The sequence below is a fragment of the Triturus cristatus genome, chromosome 8 (assembly GCF_964204655.1).
Source record: "Triturus cristatus chromosome 8, aTriCri1.1, whole genome shotgun sequence".
In the NCBI taxonomy this organism is placed as follows: Eukaryota; Metazoa; Chordata; class Amphibia; order Caudata; family Salamandridae; genus Triturus; species Triturus cristatus.
The window spans coordinates 1,094,610,157-1,094,637,760 of record NC_140591.1 but is presented as its reverse complement, the minus strand read 5'-3'; the positions used below and the strand labels follow the sequence as shown (position 1 = coordinate 1,094,637,760).

General features: G+C 50.9%; 1 protein-coding gene across 1 annotated transcript in view; it reads right to left on the bottom strand.

The window, feature by feature from the left end:
• RGPD4 (RANBP2 like and GRIP domain containing 4) overlaps window positions 1-27,604 on the bottom strand; it is a 795,990-nt gene that overhangs the window by 579,554 nt on the left and 188,832 nt on the right. The window lies entirely within an intron of this gene.

The following is a 27,604-nucleotide window of genomic DNA, read 5'->3' as shown; positions in this document are numbered from 1 at the left end:
CTGGTGTTTGCTCGAGGCGCCATTTCTTCTCGAGTCTTCCGCAGGTCTGTTTGGATGTCTGGAGGTCGGCGGTGAACCAGATGGCCCTTCTGTCGGTGTGTCTGTTTGAGGGTTTCTTGATCGGGGCGAGAGTGTTGGCGCAGTCGCCGATCCAGTGCCTGAGGTTGCGGGCGGCTGTGTCGGTGTGGTCAGTTGGTGAGTCTCGGGCGAGGGTGTTGATTAGCTGGTCATCGGTGACCTTTTTCCTACTGCAGTGAGGTTTTTGTTGCGGGTTATTTCGTGCGATGTTTTTCTCAAAGGAAAAGTGGATGCAGCCGTGGTCGGTCCAGTGGAGTTCGGTGGTGTGGCTGAAGGTGACGTGGTTGCTGGCGGAGAAGATGGGGTCGAGCGTGTGTCCGGCAAAGTGGGTGGGTGTCGTGACGAGCTGTTTGAGACCGAGGTTGGCGAGGCCCTCCAGCAGTGTGATGGAGTTGCTGTCGTTGGCGTTCGAGGTGGAAGTTCAGGTCACCGAGGAGGATGCAATCTGTGGAGGCCAAGGCGTATGAGCTGATGACGTCTGTGATGGAGTCACTGAACTGTGGCCGAGGTCCGGGGGGTTTGTACACAAGGGTTCCTCTGAGGGTGGTGTTGGAATCGGTGTGGATCTGGAAGTGCAGGTGTTCGGCAGTGCTGAGGGTCTTCGGTGCTGGTCGAAATTCTGAGGGTGTTCCTGTGGACGATGGAGATTCCTCTTCCTGCACCGTTGGTGCGGTCCCTGCGGGTGATCATGAAGCCCTCTGGGATGGTTACGGCAAAGTCGAGTGCCGATGAGGTGTTCATCCAGGTTTCCTTCAGGAAGGCGACGTCCGGGGAGGATGTGTGGATGAGTCGAGCAGGTCCCAGAGTTCGACGGCGTGCCTGTGGATGGAGCGGGTTTTGAGCAGTATACATCAGAGATGGTTGTGGCCTGCCTTTGGGGGGAGGGGGGGGGGGGGTAGGACGTGCTGGTGTATGCTGGCTGGTGAAGCTGCAATTTCGGCAGGTGATGGGTCTGTGGGTGCACTTTGGGGTGGCCTGGAAGCAGGTGGTAGATCAGCCAGCATTGAGTGCGTGGAGGAGGTTGGCGTCGTAGCGGCGTCTGGTGTCGTGGTGCTCGCGGGGGCCAGGGTGTCTGGCGCTGGGCGCGGTCCAGGCAAGGATGGGCGCCATTAAGAAGGGGAGGTGGGAGGGAGGGGCAGCTCTGAGGCGGGTGGGGTGATGAATGAGCGAGCAAGGGGGGCGGGCCGCAGGGGACGCAGTGGCGGGAAAGTCGGAAACAGGGGGGCTACGGGGAGTGAGGGGACCAAAGAATGGAGGGAAGTAAAACAGCAAAAAGGAAGGCAGTGCGAGCCCAGAAGAGCGGGAAATTACAGTGAGAAAAGAACAATGCAAATTACAGAGAGAAACCAAAAGCCAGCGAGAGTGGCCACAGGAGGCTACTCCTTGCAGCAGCAGAAGTGGGAAGGCACGGCACAGACTGGTGGAGCTAGCTGTGGGGAGCGACCTGCCTGTACACAGGGTCAAGGGGCAATCACATTATAAACAGTATGTCTCTGTTTTCAGAATACAATCTAACTGATACACAGATAGAAATGGCACAAAGGGGAGCTAAATATACAATGCTGCAAATTGAAAAACTGGACAGGCTACCATTTACAGTGGCTGAATTACTATCAACTGAGTGGCTAATCCACTACCAAATCACTCTCCTGGTCACTACATTCCAGTTTCAGTATTGCCTTGAGCAAAGGCAGGCTGGTACATATGGAAAACTGGGTCAAGAATAAATTAAGAAATCCTGGGATTTACCATATAAATGTTGATGCCGGAGTGTGGATCGAGAAGTGTTTCTTAGTAGTACCAACTGCAAGAACGCTTTGGGCAGTTCTCTCCTATGCCAAGATATCATTTTGCAAGGAGTCGGTAATGGTTCAGTTTTAAATCTGTCGTGCCACATGAATGGAACACCAGCTGCCGTTATATCGCCAGTGTTGGAGTTACTTTCAAATGGAAGTTACTTGCTGCTGAACGATCAAGGTTGTTGTGGCATGCTTCCAGGCATTGCATATCTGGTCACCGTGAACACCAGGGTTACTTGCTGTATGCAAGTATTGTTTCCTCTGACAAAAACAGTCATGGAGGCGCTAGTATGGCCTTCACTTAATGTTTCGCTGATACAGTTTGATGCTTTGAGCAGAATGAAAGCCATGCTTTTACAGAAAACCGTGCCACTGACCTACGCATCTGTCCAACACCTCTGACGGAGACGCCAGCGGACTTAGACTCCAGACTGGAACCTTTGTGGTCCCATGCACGAGACTGTCCCCAGCGTATTCCCATCTTGACGCATGCCTTCCTTGAGGAGCCGCAGGTGCCTTTCACGACTGAATTAAATTTCAGCTCCAGCATTGACACCGAGGTTTCGAATCCGGTACCGGAAGCCTACACACCAGCTGTTGGGAACAAGGAGTTACATCTATGCACACTTGACGTGCTATGCGAGGTATTGCAATGGTTGTCCCCTGCTGTAGCAGGCAGCGATAATGTGAGGTCTCCCACCCAGGACATTTAATCTAAATCGGGCTCACCGTGTGCTGGGAACAAATTTGGAACTTCTTCATTCCCCTTCGTTTAAAAAAATAACTCTCTTCAAATTGACACTTTATCTCAAAGCATGGCCTTCTAAGTACGCTTACAGTAGTTCAACTTGTGTGATCGAGCACGTTTAGAACTGTGATTTGCGGAACTTTACGACAATGTCAAACATTACTAAAGAAATTTTTTTTCCTTGTTTTTAAATTATTTTTTAATGTTTTTAGAAACATTTTAAATGACTACTTGATAATTTTATGCACCGACACTTATGACTATTTCAAAAATGTGTAATATTGTTTTTTTTTTTAAAATAAAACTTTATTGGTCTTTTAGTATTACAATATGCACAATACTCATAATCAATAACAACGGTACACTTGAGGTGCATATCTTGCAGACACTAAGTTGAGAAAGGACATTTGTTATCTTTATCATAGAAAAGCTGGCTGATCATTCGCAGCACATCACAAAAAGTTGAATCTTGCATAGCTATATCTTGTATCTATTCAGTCACTGACCTCAGATATTGAATCGTCACGCGGGGGTTCACATATATTGCCTCGGAATTCGTTCCCTTTACCCCAGAATTTGGACCATTTCCTGGGGTAACCTCTGTGCATATAAACTGCTCGCTCCGCCACCATTGCACTGTCCATATCACATCCCTATTGTCTATAAGTGGGAGTCCGCCCTGTTCCCCAATTCTGGGCTATATTCCGCTTGGCAATCATCATTCCTAGGACCGCCCACTCCTGCATCCTCAGGCTGAGGTCGGTGGGCTCCCATATATTGAGAAGACACATTTTTGGTTCTGGCGAGACAGTGGCTCCCCCCACCCGCGAGATCATGCCCATGACTGATGCCCAATAGGATGCTATCCGCGGGCACTCCCAGATGGTATGATAAAACGTGCCCAGCAGACCACATTCCCGTAAACAGAGAGGAGTGGGCGATCTACCCAGTTTGTGTAGTGTGGTACGCATGTGGTAAATGTGGTGAAGAATTTTTAGCTGCACCAATTTGAGTTTGGAAGAGATTGCAACTTCTCATGGTGACGCAAGTGCCTCCTGCCACTCCGAATCATCGACCTCTCCAACCTCAGTTTGCCACCGGTCCCTCAGAGTCAGTCTGAGGTCTGTTTGAGTGTTAATTAACTTACGATACGTCTGAGAGATGGCCATTTTGCACATATGATCAGTAAGGAGCCTGTCCTCCAAAGGGGATGTGTCTGGTAGCTTTGTTCCTGGTGGGATAGCTCCCATGAGTGCATGCCTGATTTGCAGGTATCGGAATGTTTCGGTTGGTGCCATATCGTACGTGTCCCTTAGGTGAGCAAAAGCCACGACCTCCCCTTTCTTCCACAGGTCTCCTATTTTAGATATATCTATGAGGTCCCACTGTTTGAATCCTTTAGTATGTCGCAGATTGCCTAGCCGTCGGGTGTCCCAGAGTGGTGTATTACGCGTCGTATTATTATTGTTAAGTATAAGGTGGAGTGGGTGTTATATTTCATATCGGTACCCTAGTCTAGGTCCAGGAAACATCTTACATTTCCCTACATCAGCTCCCATTATTTCATATGAACGATCCTTATAAGGACATAACTCCAAATAAGGACAGAATGCCTTATAGGGACATCACGCCTTATAAGGACTGCAGCCTTTTATGGACTAAACCTTTCACCTAGTTCCATGCCGAGGGTGGGTTTTTCTCAATCGATATTGCTAAGACGTCATCCTTAGCACATGAATAATTTATGAGTACACGCTCCAGGGACTATACTTTACCTCTCACATCGACGCACAAGGTTTAATCCCCAACGCCATCCTCATACTGAACAATGGGTAACACACATACATAGACTGTATAAATACAGCACCTCTTGCTATCAGAAAGCAGGAGGGAACTGAGACTTCAAGATCGACACACTGACCAGAGACGCTGCAGCTTCGGCATGCCATCGCTCCAGCTGACAGTGGTCTGACGATCCCTTGTGGTGTGTCCAGCTCAAGTCCAGGATGAAGTCTCACACTCTCACTATTCAGGTATGAGGTCCGACTAAAGCCTAGTGGGATTCTTGGCTCTTAGGCTTACGCTCTGTAGCAACTACTCACATGCTAGGTACACTTAGGTACATCTAGTTAGGCATCTTAGGAGTACGCACTTTATTTTATGAATGCATTTCATATTTCATGTATGTGTTCATGACTATTGAAAAATGGTAGAACAATACTGTTCCTTTTTATTCACTGTACTGCTGGTTCTATATCTCTGCTACTGTGTTACAGTTGTAACAGCGCACTTATTTTACATGAGAAGAACTACGGTACAATAACATCTTATTGTAAAAACGCTTGACTGTTTCTTCTCTGTATCTCTCCGAGAACAAAAACAAGCATGCACAAGTGACTGGGTGAAAAGTAGTATATTGTTTCCACAAGTCTGAGGTTATTGTGTTCTAAGGTTGCCAAAAACTAATCTCTCTGATAACAGGAGATTCTAGTGGCACTGCGAGCTAGCTAATGCAAACCATAGGCTAACATATGCGGCGGGGGTGTACGGAGTCAGTCTGCCACCAGACCCACAGTATATGTTATCAGTAAACAGCATAGGTCCTGCATGACAGGGTACTATTAGGACTACACTAAAACTGGGCCTGGCGCCAGAACCACTACGAGATAGAGACTTGGCCCGTAGCTGGAGGACTCGCCCTCCTCTTGATACCAACTGCAGCAGTGGCCCCTGGATGCGCATGTAGGCGGACTGCTTGTCTGCTGCAGCCCCTGCGAGGGAGACATGCTGGGTCCCTGAGTGGAGAGGAGTGGGTGGTGTCCATCTATTCAATGGGATTGCCTGGGGCACCTTACGGCTTGGTGAGGGCATCCCCGGCTGTGTTGCTTGGAAGGAACCTGGTGGGCTTTGAATACCCTGATCGGACACTTGCTTGAGGAGAGATAGGGAGGCACTCAACGTAGAGGGCCTGAGGGCGCAAACTGGGGGAGCAGCAGCCACCTGCAGAGGAGAGAATGCGGTCGCAGAACCTCTCTCAGGTATTGAGCAGTCCACTTTGCTTGAGGTCATCCTTGACACCAGTGAGGCTTTCGAATATTGGCCTATTGTAGGATGATCAGTGCAAGATGGCAGTCAGGACAATGAAGGGACACTGACAGACTTAGAACTCCTAACATGCAACTTGCAGGTACAACATCAAGGATTGAAAGGGCAAGTACGGGTGATTGAGCGCTGGGCTGAAGAAGCCGAGGGCAGGGCACAACATAATATCACCTAGTTGGCCTACCCGAGAGAGTGGAAGGTACAGACATGGTTACTTTCCTAGAGGCCTGGCATCGAACATCAGTGGTGCCTAAGGGTCTCTCCTCCTTCCTTGCGTTGGAGCTGGACAACTGCAGGTTCATACACTCTTGTCAGGTGACAATCCACGGGCTATACTGGCACTCTCTCGTTATGGGGATGAGTAAGTCTACAGTAATCTAAATACTGCTAAAGGAGGAATAACCCAACCCCCTTAATTAAGACCGCTGGTGGTCTTTTTCTGTAACAAAAATACACTGCCAAGCACACACTCAGCTTAATTTCAGACGTCAAGATTATGACACATTATTTGTATTCATTCTTGGTCTTTAAGGTTCTTCCTCTTATACTCCGTGAGCCAACACGTGTTTCGTCGAATGGGCTGTTCCCCACAACTTCATCAGGGCTGTATTCCTGGCAAATCGCTTGGCAATATCTCCATGCCGGTTCTAATTCCATCCCGGCGAAGATTTCCAGTATGTTCTGTTAACTATTATGGCACCAAATGCGCTAAACGTTGTATGATGTATCCCATAGGGTTCTCTTGTTCTTAATATATACATATGGCCCGTGTATCGTCCAATCTAGAAGGACGTCAACAATCGTCCTATATATTCCGGTCTCCTGCCTAGTACGGCGTCTCATTAAGAACAAGAAAAACATAGGGATACAAGAGAAACCACTGATTCTGCCAACTGTAGAAGCAGCCCTACTGGCACAGGATGTAATATGGGAACCTACCTTGTTCAAATACCTGGGAGCCTGCATTTATCGGATGGTAGAGGATATGTGGAAGGCAATATCGGTGCTGCTCCGACCTCCCTACGGACGACGAAGTCCTTCTGAAAACACTTGCACTTATTGGTGGGGAGGGTAGCAGTAGTTAAGATGGCGATGCTGCCCATAGGGGTTCCCAGGGGCCATATTCTGGGAAATAGACTTGACTGGTTGCCTTCTTTTGGGGGGTGGGCAGACAGTGAGTAACACATGCTAAACTGCAACAACTGGTGGCGGAAGGGGGCCTGGCAGGCCCAGACTTCGGGCGTACTATATAGCGGCTCAGCTGCAGCAGGTGAAGTGGTGGTTGCACGCAGGTGGAGAGAGGTTTGTCCATGACATCCTTGGGGGGCCGCAAAAGCAGTGGTTGGCACGGTTGATGTTGGAACCCCACCTCTTAAAGTTGACAGCACACGAGTTGTGGGCTGTTGCTAAGTATTGTTGGACTTGCTGCCTGAAGAGTACTAGAGTGAAACACTCGTACTCTCCCAAAATCCCGCTACGATGGCTAGCTGAACGTCTCCGGTTGGCTCACATGCATAGGCTTGCGGCTTCGGCGGAGGGAGACACTATGGTGACTGAGGCTCTGCATAGAGCGGGATGCGTTTATGTCGTTTGAGGACCTGCAAGCAGAGGTTGACCTGCCAGCTGGGCCTTTCTTAGTACATGGGGTAATGGTGGTAGTGTTTCAGGGGAAATGGCCAGGGGATGTGGGAGAACTTCGGACGCATCTTTGTGGTAATTTTCTCTGTGCCTCTTCCAAGGATGTCAGGAATGTTTCGGGCCTCTATTCAGCCATTGGCTGAAGGATAAGTGGGAGGCAGATATGGGGAGACCTGTTGCGGAGGATCCCTGGAGGAAAATAATGAACGGATACCGAAGTTATCCAGAAATGCGCAGTTTAAATTGGTCCATTTTTATTTCTTGCATAGAGCGTACCCGATGGGGGCGCTAGAGAGCGCGCGGCCAAGATGGCTGCATCCGAGTGAGGCTCCTGAGCACCGGAGCCGTTTTCCTGCGGTTATCCTGCCCGGAGTGTGCTGCGGGGCCGCCGCGACTGCCTGTCCCTGCCCGTGGGCTCCCGGCACCCGGTGGATCGAGCGGTGGCGGCGGGGGCGGCCTCAGCCTACGTGCCGCCCTCCTTGGGGATTTGACCGACGGACAGCGCAGAGAGTGCTGGAAGCGGCGTTCGGCCGCGCGCATCACCCCACGCCGCGGCCTGCCACGAGGCGGCTGGGCCGCACGCCCTGCAGCGAACCAGCGACGGGAGGACTGGGGACCTGTGAGGGGGTCCCCCCGGGGCGACGGCACGCTTGACACCTGCTGCGCTGCCGGCGCTGTGCTGACACCCCTCACGCCGTGCCTCTGCCAGTCTCGGGACATCGGGGGCCTAACGTGGTGGACAGAGGAGGACAACATTGTGGCTGGAGGCGCTGGGAGGGGATGTGACGCCCGCACCGCCCGGTGGCCTGGTGAGTGACCTGCTGTGAAGGACCCTTCTCTAGGCGTGGGGCCGGGGACGGGCCCCTGGCGAGCGCCCGACTGCTGTCTCCCGGAGACGAGGCGGACACCTGTGATGGCGGAGGCGGCCCTGGCGGCCTCGGTGTGACCCTGCTGCCCACGCCGGTGGATCGTGACTGGGGCGGGGCTCCTAGGGGACTGACCGCTAATCTGCTGCTGGACACGGGGAGGCGGCTGCTTCGAATCCGGCGGAGTGCGACCTGGCGCACTTGGACTACTGATTGTCTGCAGTTTGCGGTGCACTTCCCCTGCTGGAGACGCTGCCCTGCACCCTGACACTCTTGGTGCTGGACTGGCTCGTGGCGGCGGAGCTGGGACCCCCTTTGCTAACGGCGCCTGGTGGTGATTGGAGCCCCGACCGGCCTCGTGCATCACAGAGCCCTCTGAATGCCATCGGCGCAGCAACTGGCCATGGGGCGACTCCGGAACAAGCAGGCCGAGAACAGACTGAGGGTGGACGGCCCTGCTGCGACGGCGGAGCGCCCTGTAGCGATCGCGGCGCCGCCCGCATCGACCCTGGAGGCCAAAATGGACGCCATGTTGGCGGCGGTCGACCGCCTGAGTAACACACTGGAACAAACACGTACCTCACTGGAGTCCCGAATCGAGTCACGGTGGACTTCACCCTGCTCCACGCCGATCATCGCCGACTGGCGGACACTGTTGCCGGCCACGGCCAGGCGCTACAAGATGTGCAGCCGATAGTGCGCAATCACTCCGCCACCTTGCAGGATCTGATCGACCGCGTTAACACCCTCGAAGACCGCGCGGAGGATGCGGAGGGCCGCTCTCGGCGCCAGAACATACGCGTCGTGGGCCTGGCGGAGGGTGAAGAGGGTCGGCGACCCGAGCAGTTTGTTGAGGACTGGTTACGAGGTATCCTGCCCACAGGAACGCTCTCCCCGCAGTTCGTGGTGGAAAGGGCGCACAGGGTGCCGATGCGGAGGCCTGTCCCCGGGGCCCGGCCGCGTCCGTTCCTATTTCGCCTCCTCAACTACCGGGACCGGGACGTGATTCTCCGGGAGACGCGGAAGATGGGAGCCCTTTCCATAGGGGGTGGCCCGGTGATGCTGTTCCCGGACTACACAGCGACTGTCCAGAGGCGGAGGAGCAACTACATGGAGGTGAAGCGCCGCCTCCGGGAGCTGCACGTCCCATACTCGCTGCTGTTCCCCTCACGTCTCCGGGTGGTCACGAAAGATGGGACGCGATTTTTCGATGCCCCGTCCGATGTCTGGGACTGGCTGGAGGAGACGGGCCAACATGGCGGCCCCCGACCCGTGGAGCCGGGGCCTATGGGGCGCAGAGAGAAGAGGCTGAGACGGCGGAGACAGAGGGACCGCCGCGGTGGGATGGGGCCGAGTCCCCCGGCTGCGCCAAGTCCGGAGAGGATGCGTGCGGAGCGGCTGGAGGCTCTGGAGGCGGTGGCCACTCTGGGGTCTGCGAGCAGCCAGGGGGACGTGACGGCTCGCATTCACAGTGACACTGAGACTGACCTGTCCTCCTCCCCGTCCATCCTGATTCCAGAGGACCAGGTGTTGCCGGAGGTGACCCCACAGACAGCCGACCTTCTGGGGTGAACTCTTGCTGGTTTGCACTGTGTCCGCTGCAGGTACCCTGGGGGTCGGGCGGGTTGCTCCGTGCTACTCCCCGGGGGGAGGGGGGGAGGCCTGCTGCCTCTGCTGTCCCCTGGCCTGTGACTTCCGGGGCCCTGTTCATTTCTGTGAGCGGGATGGGGGTTGCGGGGATTGGGGGGTAGCGTGGGTCCCCCTACACACGGGCCAGGGACTGGGGTTTCGAGCTTCTTCTGGGTGCGGGGGAACGGGGTGACAGCGATCCCTACACGCACTCCCCTGGGACACGACTGAGTGGAGGGCGGCCCTGCAGACACACGAGGCCCTGACGGGGGTAACACAGGGCTCTTGCAAGCCAGGCACAACGGTATTGCTCTTTAGCCCCTCGTCAACCCAGCCCTGACTAGGCAGTTCACAGGCATTTGAGCCTTATATGTTTGGACGAATACCCGGTTTTGGGGTTCGCCCCTGTGGTTATGGAATTCCTCTTATTCATACTGTTTTTAACTTTGTCTCTTTACACTCTGCAGTGTTCTGCAGCTTTCTCACACATCATGTTCTTGCAGCAGGAGATCTGGGTGGCGGTCCCTCTGGTCTTTCTTCCCCCTCCCCTTCCCCGGCTGGCCCGCTTCGGCCAGTGAACCTAGTGCTGTCTGCGCTCTATCCCAATGGCTGACACTGCAATAGTCACCTGGAACATTAGGGGCATGCACACACCAACCCGCCGATATTCTGTTTTTGCCTATCTCCAAAGACACAAGATAGGGGTGGCCCTTCTCCAAGAGACACATATGACACGGCCGGAACTGGACAGACTGCGCGCTCGCTGGAGGGGGCAACTTTTCGGGACTACATACTCTGCGCATGCTCGGGGTACACTAGTTTGGGTAGGGGCAGGCACACCCTTCATATGCTCCGAGACAGTGCTCGACCCTGACGGCCGATACACTCTGGTGCGGGGGCGACTCAATGGGCACCCTGTACTCCTGGGTTCTATCTACGCCCCGAACGTTGACCAACCGTCGTTCCTTGATCGCCTCTCTGTGGCCCTGACCCCGTATGTGGGTCTCCCCTGGTTGCTGGGTGGGGACTTTAATGCCGTACTGGACACGAGCCTTGATAGATCCTATCCACCACTCCGCAGTACACAGGCGGTCTCGAATGCGAGGAGCCTCACTGATTGGCTGTCGCGGTGGGCCCTTCATGACATCTGGCGCACCTTACATCCTGCTGACCGGCTCTATTCCTATTACTCTGCGGTACATGATCTTCACGTCCGCCTTGACAGGGTGGTGAGCTCCCCGTCGCTGGACCCTTTGATAGTCCAGGCGGATTACTTGGGCCGGACTCACTCTGACCACAACCCTCTTCGACTACGTCTCCGCTGGGATCCGGGGAGACCACCCATCCCCACGTGGCGCTTGCAACCGGCTGCTCTTGAGGACGCGGAGTTCCGGGCCTCGCTCGGCACGGCGATCGAGCAGTTCTTCGACCTCAATGAGGGCACAGCGGGGAGCGTGTTGACGGAGTGGGATGCGCACAAGGCAACCATGCGGGGACACTGTCTGGGGGCCACGGGAAATATCCGCAAGCAACTTACGTTGCTACTCACCGCTTTGGAGACCCGGCTACTGGCATGCGAACGTCATGGCGAGGGTGGTGGGCGTGACTCGATCAGGCTGGCCCGGCTTCGGGCACGCCATGCTGCGCTGTTGGAGAGGCTGCGCTGCCACAACTACGCTGCTCATTCGGCACGGGTCCACGCCACATCGGACAGGGCAGGGCGATTACTGGCCTGGCTGATCCGACAGGAATCGAGCTATGCGCCAATAGCCTCCCTTCGCGGACTGGACGGCACGCTGGTACACACGCAGTGGGAGATCCACCAGACGCTCACGGCACATTACAAAGACCTGTATACCTCGGCGGGACGACGACCGGCACAGGACCTGGATCTGTTCTTGGGGGCTGCTGGCCTCCCCACAGTACCGGACGCCCACCAGGAAACACTGGAGGGTCCCCTCACTCTGGAGGAAATAGGAGACGCAGTGGCCTCATTGGCCTCTGGCAGGGCGCCCGGACCGGATGGTCTCCCGGCAGAATACTACAAAGCATACCGGGAGTCTCTGGTGCCCCGTCTGCACGCGTTATATATCACAGCCCTTGAGGAGGCCACCCTGCCTGCCTCCATGAGGGAAGCCTACCTGATCTCTTTCCCCAAGCCAGGGCGCGATCCTACTCATCTAGGGTCCTATCGCCCCCTCGCCCTCCTCAACACCGACTACAAGATCCTGGCCAAGGTCCTAGCGGAACGGTTGGCCCCTACCGTGCCTGTGCTGGTACACAAGGACCAGAATGGGTTTGTGCCGAAACGCAGTACCTCGCTCAATCTTCGCCGGTTCTTCCGGGTAGCCGTACACGGTGCGCAGCACTGGCCACGGGCGGGCTGTCTAGTGTTAGACCTCGAGAAAGCCTTCGATAGCTTGGAATGGGGCTACCTGGTGGCATCCCTCTCACACTACGGTCTAGGCCTTGGATTTCTGCAAATGGCGGCGCTCCTCTATCGGAACCCTGTGGTCCGGGTGAGAACTGGCCCGTACGTTTCTGAGGCCATCTCGGTTGGCCGCGGTACCAGGCAGGGATGCCCCCTTTCACCCCTCCTTTTCGCGCTTGCCATCGAGCCCTTGGCGGCCACCCTGCGGAGGGTATTGACGGATGGCATTCCAATGGGCGACGCCACCCACCAGGTTTCCTTGTATGCGGATGACCTCTTGATCTTCGTGCGGGATGTGGCGAATATCTCAGGGGACCTTGAACGGGTTCTCACGGAGTTTGCAGCGCTCTCCGGGTTAAGGGTGAATGCAGCCAAGTCGTGTCTCTACCCGTTCCGGGATGATACATTAGACCCCCGGTTTCAACTGGGAGGTGTGCCTGTCCGGTGGCAGCCAGACACTTTCCGTTACCTGGGCATTCAGGTGTATCGGCGATCCGCCGACTTAGTGGAGGGTAACTTGGGCAGGGCGGTGACGGCGATCAGGGCCCAGATGCGGTTTTGGGGCACCCTTCCCCTTGCAGTCACTGGTCGCATTGCACTGATCAAGATGGTGGCCCTGCCCAGACTCCTCTACTACTTTGCCAATCTGCCGACCTATATCCCGGCGTCCTTCTTCGCCGACCTGGAGTGCTCCCTTAGAGATTTCGTATGGGGCACCGCACGACACAGAGTGGCGCTCTCTAAGTTATACCTCCCCACGGGTCAGGGGGGACTCGCGATGCCCTGTTTTGCGCACTATTACCTAGCAGCACAGCTGCAATGGGTGGCCAGGTGGCTGGCCGACCGGGAAAGGGACGACACGGCGTCCGTGGAGCCGCCGCTCCCCCTGACAGATGTCATCGCGCTGTTCCATCCGACGGCCAGAGTGACCAAGCCAGGGCCCCTTTTAGTGGCGGTGGCCTGTCGGTGCTATCGGCGAGCCCTCTACCTGACACGGTCACACATTCCATACGCCCCTGCCATGCCGATTGAGGGTTCACCTAGCGGTCGTGGGATATTGCGCTCGGCAGAGCTTGCCGACTGGCACGCGGCGGACATTTGCACGCTGGGGGACCTCTACCGCGACCGTACGCTTATACCGTTCGCCCAGCTGGCGGAGGAGACGGGGCTACCGGCCGGTCAGTTCCTCCGTCACCGCTCGCTGGTCGCGACGCTGACGAGTCGGTGGGGTGCTCTTCAGGAGGAACCGGCGCAACACCTCATGATGCAGTACCTCCACGTCATGGGACGGGGCGGCCCCATGACTCGCTGGTTCGCGGCCTCCTTGCGCATGCTGGTGGCGGCGGACCTGTCTCCGCTACGGGGTAAATGGGAAGTGGACCTGGACCGTCCCCTGACCGACAAGGAATGGAGGGATACGCTCCGGGGGCCTACACGGATCCCCAGGAATCTGCGGTTTCGCCAAATCCAGTACTTCATACTACACAGAGCATATCTCACTCCCGACTCCATTAATCGCTATTTCCACCGGGCGGACGCTGAATGCCCACGCTGCAGGGCTCTGGATGCTGGGCTAGTACACATGTTATGGAGCTGCCCAGTGCTCGACTCATACTGGCGTACGGTGCATGGAGCGCTACGTACTTGCGCCGGTCCGCTGGCGCAGCGAAATTGGCCCGCCTGTCTGTTGCACTTGTTTCGTAGGACTCCCCCCACGAAGGTTGCCTGTCGCTTCCTCGATCTGGGCCTGATTGTGGCGAAGCGGTTAATTACCAAGCGCTGGAAGGCGCCTGAACCCCCTCGGGTGCAGGCGTGGCGTAGTTCCTTGCTGGTGTGGGCGGGGGCGGAGGGCACAGCTCTCTTGCGGGAGGAAACGCTAGGCCTCAGACTCACACCCATAGCGAGTCAATGGGACGTACACGTGCAGGTCCTGATGCGGCTGGATGGGGATGCCCTGACACTCTGTGGGACACATACTGCGGTGCCACTTCCTGGTGGGGAGGGGAATGGAGGCGCGCCTGGGAGATCCACTCCGGGGACTGACGGGGAGGTCCCAATCGAACCTGGGGGATGTGCGGACACTGACATTTGCCTCCCATAGTATGACCTGTCACGGGGGATGGGGGGACCGGGGTTTGGGGGGGGGGGTGGACCGGGGGGGGGGGTATCCTGAGGGTCGTATGGTCTAAGATCGAACCTGCTGCTGTTGTCTCTGATGGACTGCTTTTGTTTAATCTATCTTCTGTGTTCTAAGTTCGGCTGTTACATGAATCTGTTCAACTGCGGGCGGTGGCCCTGATACTTATTTGATTGCATCAATCCACGCCTCGTAGTGGCGCTGGATCTGGCGGATCACCACGTTCACAATTAGCGGATACTCCTCTGAGTACCGGACTCATTGCCTGTGGGCTATTACATTCATGATGTATGTTATGTCTATATCAACAAATGCCAATAAACAGATTTCATAATAATAGAGCGTACCCGATGCTGGGCAGAATTAATAAGATTTTCCCACAGGGCAATGCCACTTGTCCTCGTTGTGGGGCCCCGGGGACTGAATTGTATGTGGTTTGGGACTTTGTGGGGCTCACAACTTACTGGGGTGAGATTCTTGCACTGCTCAATGATGTTACCAGTCGCACTATGATTGTAACACCAGTGAGATGCCTGTTGGGTTACTACCCAGGCACTGTTAAACACAAGATCACTTCCAAGTTTTTAGATTTGACGCTTATCCTGATTTGGCAACAAATCACTATCCATTGGAAGTCGGTGTTGGGTCCTACTGTGGATGGGTGGAAAAGGGAGATGTTCCGATGGATGGACTACGAAAGTGTCACCCTTCTGAGAGACTCGAAGAGGTGGTGTGGGCTCTAAAAAAGGGCATGGAAGAACCTGGTGAAAAAGTTGAAAGCAGACAACAGGGTCACAGTTGATGATATGGCTTTGGGGGACCCTCAAGCTGGTGTACTGAATTATTGCATCATGAGGGCACTAGTGAGGGGGGTATGAGGTTGATGAACGTAGACTGCTGATTGAGTGCATGCCAGGTCCCCCTGCTGGGTGGTGGCACCGTGCATGCCCCCTTCGGGGATTTTTTCTGCCACTTTGTGGACAGCGCAAGCAACTCTAGCTTGACCTAGCTTAAGTTGATGTAAGAAGCCATACTGAGTAGGCTGGGTGGGGCATGGGGGTAGATGGTTTGGGGGGGGGGGGGGGGTGTTTAAAGGGAGGGGTGGGTAGTTGGGGAACTGGTGCTTCTCATGAAGTAGATGATGGAGCTGGTAGGGGATCCGTAAGGTGTGGGTTGCCCTGGGGATTGCGCTGGGATCACTAACTTTCCGTAGAAGGATGCTGTCCTTATTGGTGCCTTACAGAGAGGTACTGCCAGTGGTTGCTGTACTTGTTAATGGTCCTCATCTCAGATTGTACTGTCAGGCAAATGGTAAAGTTTGTTTACTAAAGAAACTAAAGATGTCATAAGAAAAGTGATTAAAAGTGCCCATAAAAAATAAAGTCAATCCATCTGTTTCAACTAATAGAAAGGTATGATGCAGTCTGTCTTGCGTCATAGCTGAACCTCTGAGAACATGGACTCCCTCAGTGACAACATGATCATGATTTCTGGTAAGGAGGTTGTGAAGCTCTACAGAGCAGATATTTTTACCAGGTGGCTATGGAGCTGCACACATTAAAGTCACAAGCTACTTCAAGGCTAAATTATGTTCCTAGTGGTGAAAACTATAATAATTTATGTGACAGAAAAAGCAATTCCTACTGAATTTCTACCATCAGGCAAAATGATACAATATGATTGATAGCAACAGTCAAACATGTGCTTCAAGAGTGACTGCTTATAGGCACAATAGCAAAAGTGTTTAGGATAAAGCTTAGCTGCTGTATGGGGTTATCCACAAACAAAGTGAGGAAATGTGCCAAACCAAAAATATGTAGTGCAAGAGATGTACCTTGGTACTAAGAATAGCAGTTGAAGATCAACTAAGGGAGTTGCTGAGGAAGGGCAAACCGTGGCTAGTGGAAGCAATCAAATGGTAGGTAGCTTTGTGTTTCATTGCAAGGCAGAAGGACAGACCTGAAAATAAGTGAATTTAGATAGCTTTTCATTATCACAACTCTGGTATACGTGGCTATGCTGTGGGAAGTGACATTGTTTATCACCACTGATCTTAGCCAATCAACAGGTTAAACTTAATTCTTCAAATCATGGTTTAATCGCGTTTGTTACACAGGCATTCTGGTGTAAAATATCCAAATTTTAACCACATTTCACCTAAAATGTATTAACTGAGGGACTCTGTAAAGTTGGTACTGGAAATTTGGGCTGCGTAACAGACTTGACATGCATGTGCACTTCCCTAAAGAGGAAAAACTTTTTTCCCAATGAACTGCCATATTTGACATTGTTTTGCTAGCTGCTTAAATGCCAAATTTAAAATGTGTGACTACAGAGAAAACTTATCCTTCTCACAGCTGGGGTAAATCCTGTGACATGAAGCTTAAGAATAGCTGTGTGGCACTCCAGGCTGGGATTAGATGTTGAAGAGGGATGTGTTCTGCGTTATAGAAGTTAGAAGAAACTAAAGTGATTATACCCTTGACTCCCATCCTTTTGACTGACTTGCCTCTGGAACCTTTGCACACTGTGGACCTGAATTGTTTGTGTGATCGAAAACTCATGTCTGTAATATTGCAAGTATATCCTTATTTCTGATTCCAAGAGCACTGTATTAAAAGAAGTATTGCCATATAGAAACTGCAGGACAAGGGAAGTGGTCTTCAATTGGTAAGGGGTTCCTGTCTTGTACCTTTCAACACCAGGGTGCAAGTGACCCTCAAAGAGATGTCTTCATATGAAAGTGCAAATATCATAACATCACAAGTACATCAGCTGCGCCGTAAAGCAATGGAACTATTAAGCATACAAATCTCCCTACAATGGGGCTGCTAGACAGCTGCGGTCGCACCATAGTGATAGAATAAAGTGTTAGCATGATGAAAACAAGAATACTGATTAAATACTTCACATACACGGTAGAGATTCCCTTTGAGGTGCAAAGAAGAATAAGACCGCATTTCTTATTTTTGTCTGGATTGGATGGAAAGGGCCAAAAGGATGAAAAATACTGGTGACACCGTCAGAACAAAATAGGAGTGCGCATCAAAAGAACTGCAAAGTGAACACATTTGTAAGGTAGAGTGTAATGGAGTGAACACTTATTTGAGCAAGGCAGTAAGTTTGCATATTGCAATATGAGGGTAGATTGCCGTCTATTGGTGCAGAATAGTCCAGGGTTCCACCATCTACTAACAAGCTAGAAAAGAATCATACAGTGGTTTTGCAGGATTTGAGGGTCATCACAAATTGGCTAATAAAGTGTCCTGTGTTCTTACAGAAATATAGGTGAGCTTATGTGACTGACAGTGTGAAATTATGAGTGTTATGTGTGATCTAACGCAGTTGTTCATGTGTTTGTTGTGTGCATGTCAGTGTGGTGGAATGGGTAGAATGTTTAGTATTAGAGGCAGTTGGAGACTGATGGAAGTGCCTCTCTGCGTGGGGGTTCTGAAAGATCCAGTTTAGTGTGTGTTGCATCTGCTTCAGTTTGTGAAACAGGTTTCTTAATAAAGCACCCAGTTCTATAAAAACTCTATTTTTCAACCATCAGCAAGGACAATTTGTCCACAGGTAAATGGCATTTTTATATAGCTTCCCATTTTACATATCGGAGAATGATACAACCTTAGACTGCAATTTCTTGTATGTGTGTATGTAGTGTTTGTATAGAAGAAAACTATCAGAAAAGGAAATGCAGAGCTGTAAAGGTTCAAAGGCAAGCGTACAGTCAAAAAGTGATAGGAGAATAGCTGGTTACTGGATTCATGCTTAATTTTGATATTTTGTTCTTTACAGAGATGTGACTTCAACTCTTTCCTAAATTGGTGAATGCAAAATAAGAAAGAACAATGCACCTTTTTATGGAACATGAAATTCTCTTGAGGACTGTCATGTTGATCTTTAGCCCTGTCAGAACCCCTTTCAGAGGGTCACGGGGTACGCAGGAAATACAGGTCTCTACCGTGGTGGCCGAGGCCTTTTACTCCCTATGTTCAGGATCCCAACCTACTATGGATCCCACTCAACTGGGCCAAGTTACCCTTCTTGACTTGACTCTCAGTGGTAGCTGATGTCGAGCAGTCAAGGCTCCCTCGGGGGGGGGGGGGGACGGAGGACATACATGTGAGTGAACACAACTCATAACTCAATATGCAAACAGTATAAACAATAAGGAAAATGCTACTTACCAGTATGCATCTGTTCTTGGCATGTAAGCTGCAGATTCATGTACTTGTGCATAGATGCATAGATCGCCATCTGGTGTTGGGCTCGGATGTTTGCACTTTGTTTCTGTCTTTGGAAGAGGTCTTAGTAGTCACGAGATAGGTGACTCCTCCCTAGGGTGATAATGCGCATGGGCATCGACTCCATCTTCAGATTGTTTGCCATAAAGGGTTATGATGGAGTTAGTAAGAAATAGAAAAGGATATGCATGTGTGATGTATCTACGTAAGATAGTACTGGAACAGGTATTTGGGGAGGCGGGTGGGCATATATGAATCTGCAGCTGTACATGCCAAGAACAGATGCATACTGGTAAGTAGCATTTTCCGTTCGAGGCATATGAGCTGCAGATCATATACTTGTGCATAGCCTGTATAGCAGTTACCTCCTTAGCGGTGGCTACCTGCATCTTTTGCAGCGGTCTGAAAAAGTGTTCTTAGTACAGCCTGGCCCACACTAGCTTGTTTTCCTTGCACATCTGCACAATAGTGTTTTGTGAAAGTGTGTGTTGTAGACCAAGTTGCCGCTTTGCAGATTTCATCTAGGGAAATGTTCCCCAAGAATGCCATAGAAGCCCCTAGTTTGGGTGTTGAATGAGCTCTAGGGGGGAATAGTTAATGTGCGTTTGGCTTTGATATAGCACTTCTGGATGCATTTAACAATCCACCTTGCAATCCCTGCTTTTGAAATGGGATTACTCTTATGAGGTGGGGAGGAAGCCACAAATAGTTGTTTAATCTTTCTAAAGGATTTTGTTCTTTCAATGTAGTATAGTATTGCTCTTTTAACGTCTACCGTGTGAAGAGCCCTTTCTGCCACCGAGTCTGGTTGAGGGAAAAAAAAACTGGAGTTCAACAGATTGGTTAAGGTGGAAGGCAGAGAGGACTTGGGGTAAAAATTTAAGGTGAGTTCTAAGAACCACTTTGTTATGATGCATCTGCAAAAAAGGTTCTTGTATGGTTAATGTCTGGAGTTCACTAACTCTTCTAATAGATGTGATAGCGACCAGAAAGGCTACTTTCCAGTTGAGGAACTGTAATTCGCATTTATGCAGAGGTTCAAATGGGGGACCCATAATTCTGGTAAGGACCACATTTTGGTTCCACACTGAAGAGGGTGGAACTTTGGGTGGAATTATTCTTTTAAGTCCTTCCATAAATGCTTTAATAGCGGGTACTCGAAACAAAGACAAATGTCTGTTTTGGAGTAAAGCGGCTACTGCAGCGAGATATAGTCGGATAGGGTATATACATCATTGTAGGTGCAAGAGATAACTGATAATGTTCTGAATCGAAGCATCTAGTGGATTGATTTTGTTATTTGTGCAATAAATCACAAATAGTCTACACTTTGGTGTATAGCATGCTCTAGCTTCTTTAATGACGTTCATGCAGTCGGGCGGGAGATTGAGATAGCCAAACTTTAAGACTTCAGGTGCCAGATCGCAAGGTTGAGTTGGTTGGGATCTGGATGCCTGATCTCTCCATGGTTCTGAGTAAGAAGCTTGGATGAGAGGCGTAGCTTTTGCTGCAGAACTACTGATAGTTCCAAGAGGGTTGTGAACCATGGTTGTCGGGCCCATGTTGGAGCAACCAGGATCATTGTGAGGGAATGCTGTTTGAGTTTCCGAACCACTAACTGAATGAGCGGGAAAGGCGGAAAAGCGTAAGCAAATTTGCCTGACCAGTTCATTCATAGCGCATTGCCTTTGGATAGTGGGTGTGGATGCCTGGACGCGAAGCTTGGGCATTTTGCATTTAGGTGTGTGGAGAACAGATCTATTGCTGGGTGTCCCCACATGCGAAAGAATGGAAGAAGAACTTGAGGATGAAGTTCCCATTCGTGGATCTGCTGTCTTTGACGACTGAGCAGATCTGCAATTTGATTGTGTACTCCTGGGAGGTGTTCCGCAAGGAGATATAGGTTTTGTGGAATGGCCCATTTCCATATGCTTTGAGCTAGGTGTGAAAGCTGCAGAGAGTGTGTCACCCCCTGTTTTTGTATGTAGTACTTTGCTGTCATGTTGTCTGTACGGACCAGGACAGCTTTGTCTATGAGATGGAGTTGAAAGGATTTTAACGCTAGAAAAATTGCCAACAATTCCAGGTATTTATGTGGAGTTGTTTTTGCTGAGGTGCCCAGATGCCCTGAATGGTATGATTTTGAAGATGAGCTCCCCAGCCGGTGAGCGATGCATCTGTTAGCACTATCTGTGGAACCGGGTCAAGGAACGGCCACCCTTTGGAAAGGTTTCATGTGTTCCACCACTGCAGAGAGCGATGCGTGCGGCTGTCCACCAACACCAGATCTGTTAGCTGACCTTGAGACTGGTTCCACTGATGTGCCAAACACTCCTGTAAGGGACGCATTCGGAGTCTTGCATAAGGGACTATAAGAATGCAAGAGGCCATCATCCCGATTAGCTGCATGAACACTCGAGCTGGCAAAGAGTGTTGAGGCTGAAATGTTATCAGAGCTTGCATGTTGCTTATCCTAACTGGGTTGGGGTATGCTTGAGCTTTTGAAGTGTCTATTGTAGCTCCTAGGTATCGGTGTGTGCTGGACGGTTGGAGGTGGGATTTGGTGAGGTTCACTGTGAATCCCAAATCGTGAAGCAGCTGGATTGTTTTGTGTGTGTGTGTTGCACAGAGCTGGTGTGTGACTTGGCTTTTATGAGCCAGTCGGCCAGATAAGGGAACATGTGAATATGCTGTCTTCTTAAGTGAGCCGCCACTACTGCGAGGCACTTGGTGAAGACTGAGTGTTGTAGTCACACCGAATGGGAGGACTTTGAATTGGTAGTGTTGTCCGTCTGCTACGAATATGAGATATCTCCTGTGAGCGAGGTGAATGGGAACATCAAAATAAGCGTCCTTTAAATCCAGAGTGGAGAGAAAGTCGCCTTGCTGAAGCAGTGGAAGTACCTGTTGGAGAGTGACCATGTGGAAGTGATCCGACTGAATGTAGAGGTTTAGTGGTCTGAGGTCCAGCATTGGTCTGAGAGAGCAGTCCTTTTTCGGGATTAGGAAATAGAGGAAGTAAACCCCTGTAACTTGATGAGGCAAGGGGACTGGCTCTATTGCGTGTTTATGTAATAGCGAGGGAACCTCTTGCTTGAGAAGAGTCAGATGTTCCGAGGACATTGGACGTTGTCTGGGAGGGATATTGGGGGGAGTAGAGGTGAGTTCCAGGCAATAACCATACTGGATAATCTGTCTTACCCACTTGTCTGTTTTGATGGAATTCCAGACAGGTAGGAACTATGAGAGACATCCTCCGACAGGAGTGGAATGATCGGGGGGAAGTAAAGGTAAGTCACTGCTTGGTGGTAGGAGAGTTGCGGGTGTTGCCACCACGACCTCTTCCCTTACCGTTGTTACCCCTGTACCCTCCTCGAGAATATCCTCTGGGGGAGGTACTTTGATCGGGCATTTTGTATGAGGTAGAGGGATGCTCTGAGCCAGTGGTTTTGGAGCCGGCCCTGTAAAAGGAGGGACGAAATGACCCTCTAGAGGAAGGTAATTGCAAGGCCCCATGGACTTGGCAGTCTCAGTATGCTTCTTCATCTGTTCTAAAGATGTACTGACTGTGGCCCCAAAGAGATGCTCTTGGTCAAAAGGCGGATTAAGAATAGTGGATTGTACCTCTTGCTTGAATCCTGAGATTCAAAGCCAAGTGTGCCTGTGTAATAAAACGCTGGTATTAATAGCACGAGATGCGGTATCAGCTGCGTCGAGGGCACATTTGATAAATGTATTGGTTATTAACTTACCCTCCTGTATAAGGTCGTTAGCTTTTTTATATATTGGTCAGGGAGATGTTGCATAAGCTTTTCAAGCTCATCATAGTGAGCCCGGTCATATATGGCCAACAAAGCTTGAGCATTGGCAATCCGCCAATGATTTGCCACCTGTGACGCGATACGTTTACCAGATGCGTCTATTAGCTTTGAATCCTTATCAGGAAGAGGGGCGTCACCCATGCTTTGTGAGTTAACCCTCTTGTGTGTGTTAGACAATAAAAGAGAATCTAGAGAGACCGGACCTCTGATGTAGATTGGGTCATTGGAAGCTGCTTTATATGGTTTGTCCACCCTGGTGTTGAGGATCCTGGCTCTGACTGGGTCTTTAAACACTTCTGGTGCATGTTTGAGCATGCCTTTTAGTATTGGCAGGGTGTGTGTAGTTTTTTGTGAGGGTGCAAATATTTCTAATAAGAAGTCTTCTTCTAATGGATCAGAGAGTAGTTGCACCCCATGGTATTTTGCAGTCCTAATAATTAGTTGCGCAAACCCAATATTATCATCAGGCAGTGATGGCCTAGAGAGATAGAGGTCCAGGTAATTGTGTGGATCTGGATCTGCATTATAGTCATCCCATGGGTCCGTATCTTGTGGGATTGTATGTGCGTCATCATCCCTCTATCTGTGAACCCATCCCCACTTATGTCATCATCTTCATCCCCCTGTGGTTGAGGTGAAAATGTATGTTGAGGGGAGAGTGTTGGAGAAATTAGCAGATTTGGATCAGGTGAAGGAGGAGAGGGAGGTGGAGAAGTGTTAGTGCTTATCTCCTTCCGTTTATGGGTAATTCAGAGTCATCTGAATAGTTCAGTTTCCTCTTTTTAGGAGGTTTGGTGGTAACATGACCGGTTACTGTGTCAATGTGTAAAGTCTTGTTTCGGATCCGAAGGATCTGGTACAGAGTGTAGTTTGGGAACACTGTCCTTCTTCGGCGCCGAAGATTTAGGGTCAGAATGTTCTTTCAGCTTGGTGTCAGAAGCTTTCTGTGGGGTCTTGGACTCCTTAACTTTGGGTGTATGAGCTTCCGAATCCGAGACCTTTTTTGGCTCCCAAGTCTTCGATATGTGTTTTGGCTCTGTAGGCTTGTCCTTTGACTGTTTCGACGCCAAAGGCTTCAGCGCAGAGGCTGTTTTCAGTGCGGATGAAAAAGGGTGTGGCACAGGTTTGGTTTTGGGCTTCGGTGCCGAAGGGGATTTTGGCACCGGGATGGGTTTGGCTCAAGCCGGAAGGCTTCTCTTTCAGTTTCATAGCCAGGCCCGAGGGCGGGACATCTGAAATGTGGTGCTGACCTGAGCCCGAAGGCGAAGGTGTTACCGGAGCCTTTTGTTTAAGGTTGGTTGGGAGAGGGGTCTCGGCACTCTCAGACTGTAAAGCTGGGGTGACTGCCTTGTCTTCGATGTCGGAGTCTTCGGCTTCGGAGACGGAGGCCTCTCCTTCATCAGCTTCCTGTTATGTATGGACATTGGGATTTGCTTCGAAGATGTCAGGAACCGAGCTGCTTCCGTGGGACATTTTGTGACGTCGAGCCAGACGGTCACGGATGATTTTCTTCGACCTGAAAGATGAGCAGGCCTCGCAGTTCTGGTCTTCGTGCTCCGGGGAGAGGCAGAGGTTACAAACCTCGTGTAAGTCCGTGTGTGGGAACTTAGCACCACAACCGGGGTATTTTTTTTTTGTTTTTTTAAAGGAGTCCTTGCCATTGACTGCTGGCGTAGTCGGCACGGATAGGCCCAACAGCCTGCATCGAAGTTCGATGTCAAGGATATTATAGTTTTTTTTGAAGATGCGCGTCAAAAGGGAAATGCGATCGAGACAATACCGTCGAGTGGTGAGAAATTGCGCGCCGAAGGAAGTTCGAAGACGACATCAACCCGGTACGCAGCAAATCACATCTGAACCCGATGGCGGAAAAAAACAATCTGAAGATGGAGTCGATGCCCATGCACACTATCACCCTAGGGAGGAGTCACCTATCTTGTGACTACAAAGACCTCCTCCAAAGACAAAAACAAAGTGCAAAAATCTGAGCCCAACACCAGATGGCGATCTATGCACAAGTATATGATCTGCAGCTCATATGCCTCTAACTTCATGTCCATCCAAATACTTGCTAATATAAGAAAAGTAGTATTTTATTTCTAATCTACACATGCAAAGAGATGCTACAACACAATCCTCCTTGAGGTCAGGACTTTAGTGGTTGTCAGGTGAGTCCCTGTTCCAGCCTCCTTCGTGTAACATGTTCAGGGTTGTTCCACATTCACTGGTGGCTGCATCAGGGAATGCAAATTAAAAGGCCGTACCTAAACGGTCCCTTTTTACTCTTCAGGATTTCAGCCAAAAAAGTGTCTATGGTGCCGCAGCACTTTTAGCAGTGAATTGCATGGGGGCCCAAAGGCCCTAGTTCAAGTTTTACCCGCTCCAGCAACACGGAAGCATCCAAAATTACAGCTGGTGCCCTCAGTGAGGTCACTCAAAAAATCCAATTCTGCTTGGAGCAGTCAGGCTGCTCGTGATACACATAGCAGTGTCAGGAGGGTGTAGGCTCACTCTCCAGAGTGGCATATCCACGCTCCCCATCAATCGGAGCAGCTCACAGCGAAGCGTTGAGTCAAGTTCTCCTCGGTGGGGGAATTTAGTCCTTCGGCTCTTGACCGACATCCTGCAAAGACGCATCATTCTCCTCAGAGTCCTCCTGGTCCACGGGTATCAGTCAGTGCAGACCCTTCGGTTTAGCTAGCCCCAACATCACAGTCTCACTTCAGTCCCGGGCAACGGTCTGATGTCTTTGATGATTTGGTCCTGGGAATCCCCACTCCCCCCCTGCATATGGGGTTGCTGCGATACCTTCCAGACACATTGTAGGCTTCTCAGGTGCAATCACCTGCACAACGACAGCCCCTCCTGGCATATGAGGGCACAGCATATGCGTTCACAAGTCTTGGAACGATGGTCACACAACTTCATCCCCAGTGGCACAGCAACAAGGCAGTGTGGGCTCTGCACCCTCCACATAGCGCTCGACACTTGGCACAGTCTATGACGGCACTTTCCTGGCATACTGGGATCACTGAAAACAGTCTTGCACATGGGCTACGGCCCGATCGGTACACAACCGAATCCTCACACCTCGCATGAAGAATCCCCATGATAGGGCACCCGACTGGACCTCGCTTCCTCCAATGTTCTCATCTTCCTAACAGGGTACACTGGTCTTGCCAAGCAGGCAGGCAATGGTGCTCCAGGGCAGGTGGTGTTGGTTTCCCTGGGTGATGTCCATTCACCCAGCAGGAAGGCTAACAGGTCTTGGCCCCCAGTCTTATTCACATGCAGAAGTCTTGCAAAGCTTCCCCTTATCACACAGCCCGTCTGGCTGCTTGGCAGATGACACATTTTTGGGCTCACCCCCCTCTTCTTATAGTCCTTTTCCAGACACCAAATGTGATTTGGAGACTGAGTATTTAAAGTTTTATGTTGGGGTTCTGCTTCTTTTGAAGTGGGAACTTCTTTTCATCTGTCTTTATAAAAGAGGTCTGCCAAGCATAAACGATTCTGAAGCGGATGGTCCACAATTCATGGGCATGACCGGAGTTCACACCAGTATGTCAGCCACGGGAAAATGTGCATCAAAAGGTTAATCACCAACCCCCAGCCCTACTCTTTAGAATTACCTTATCAGCCCCATCTCCCTTCCTGAGATGCGTCCAGGCCCCTTCCTTGTGATCAGATACTGAATCAAAGAGCAGTCTTTGAAAACGTAAAGGGAGTCTCTTCCTTTTCCCTCCAGTGTGTCCCCCACCCAGATCACAGGAATGCAGCAATACACAAATCTGCCTGGGGGTATTCCCCTCCTCATGTCTTTACCAGGCAGGCCTGGTCTTCCCCAAATGGAACCCAGGGTCTTCCATACAAATGTACCATTGCAGGGACACTCGCTAAATGTACATTCATAGCACACTTTCTTTTCAGCACCAATACCTCTATGCACTGTACCCATACATGTACACATGCACTCAGTACACAACTTTCAATCTATGCGCACTGTTCAGCACTGAAGCTTTTCGATCTTTAACCAAGGCGTGTTGATCAAAAACAGACACGCTGCCAGCACACACACACTCACCATGTGTGCACTGTACAACACTTCACCTTTCATGTATTTTACTACACGCAGGCGCACACACACACCCAGCACATCCTTTTACTGCGCACACACTGCACAGCACTACATCTTTCATGTAATGTATTCCTCTCAGGCATACATACACCCAGTACATGTACTAACCACACATATACTGCACAGTACTGTTCCATCCTTGTACCCTTCCCAGGGACACATGCCACTAACAAAGAGTCACTACTCCTGTTCTATGCAGCACTCCACATCAACCGGACGTAGACCAAGGGTGAGTTAAGCACACAGCAGCGGAGCTTTTAAGAAGGTTAGTGAGCCTGTAGGTCTCACTTCAGTGAAACAAGGTAAAAAGGTCCTCTTCACTGCCACTGATCACTACACAGTATGCTGCTACCACTGTGCTCGTGGTGCTTAACTCCTGGTGAAGGGTGGTAGCCTTCACCACTATGAGGTGAGCACTTTGGGCGACCCTCCCAATTCAACAAGACCAGAATCCGTGAGACAGTCCTAGGTCATGGCCACACATGCATAATCTGTATTCACCTAGGACTAACAATAAAAAAATAATTAAAAAGAAATATATAAAAATCAGCATTAGGGATCCAGTCAACTATTCAGTTGGGCACTCAGGGCAGGGGTACACGTCTCTTACCATACAGAGGACGCTTCCGTCCCAACAAGACCCCTTTCTGTTAATAGTGAAACCTATCCCTCTTCACCTTCTGCAATGCATGTGAATTTCACAAACTGAAATTAGGATGGTGCACAAATATTTATATAAGTGCAAGCTTGGAAAAGCCATCTCACTAGCTTTCCAAACACATCATTTGGAAACTTCCAAACATCTGCATTATGTTACATTCACATACAACAAAGACACTGGGCAGAGACAGATTTGAACAATGACCTCAGAAAGGATTTACAGTTTGACAGGTAGTATTCCAAAGAATAAGGTGGTGCAGTGAGAAACAAAATGTTAAGGCTATCAAAGCTTAATTTTAGTTAACTCAGA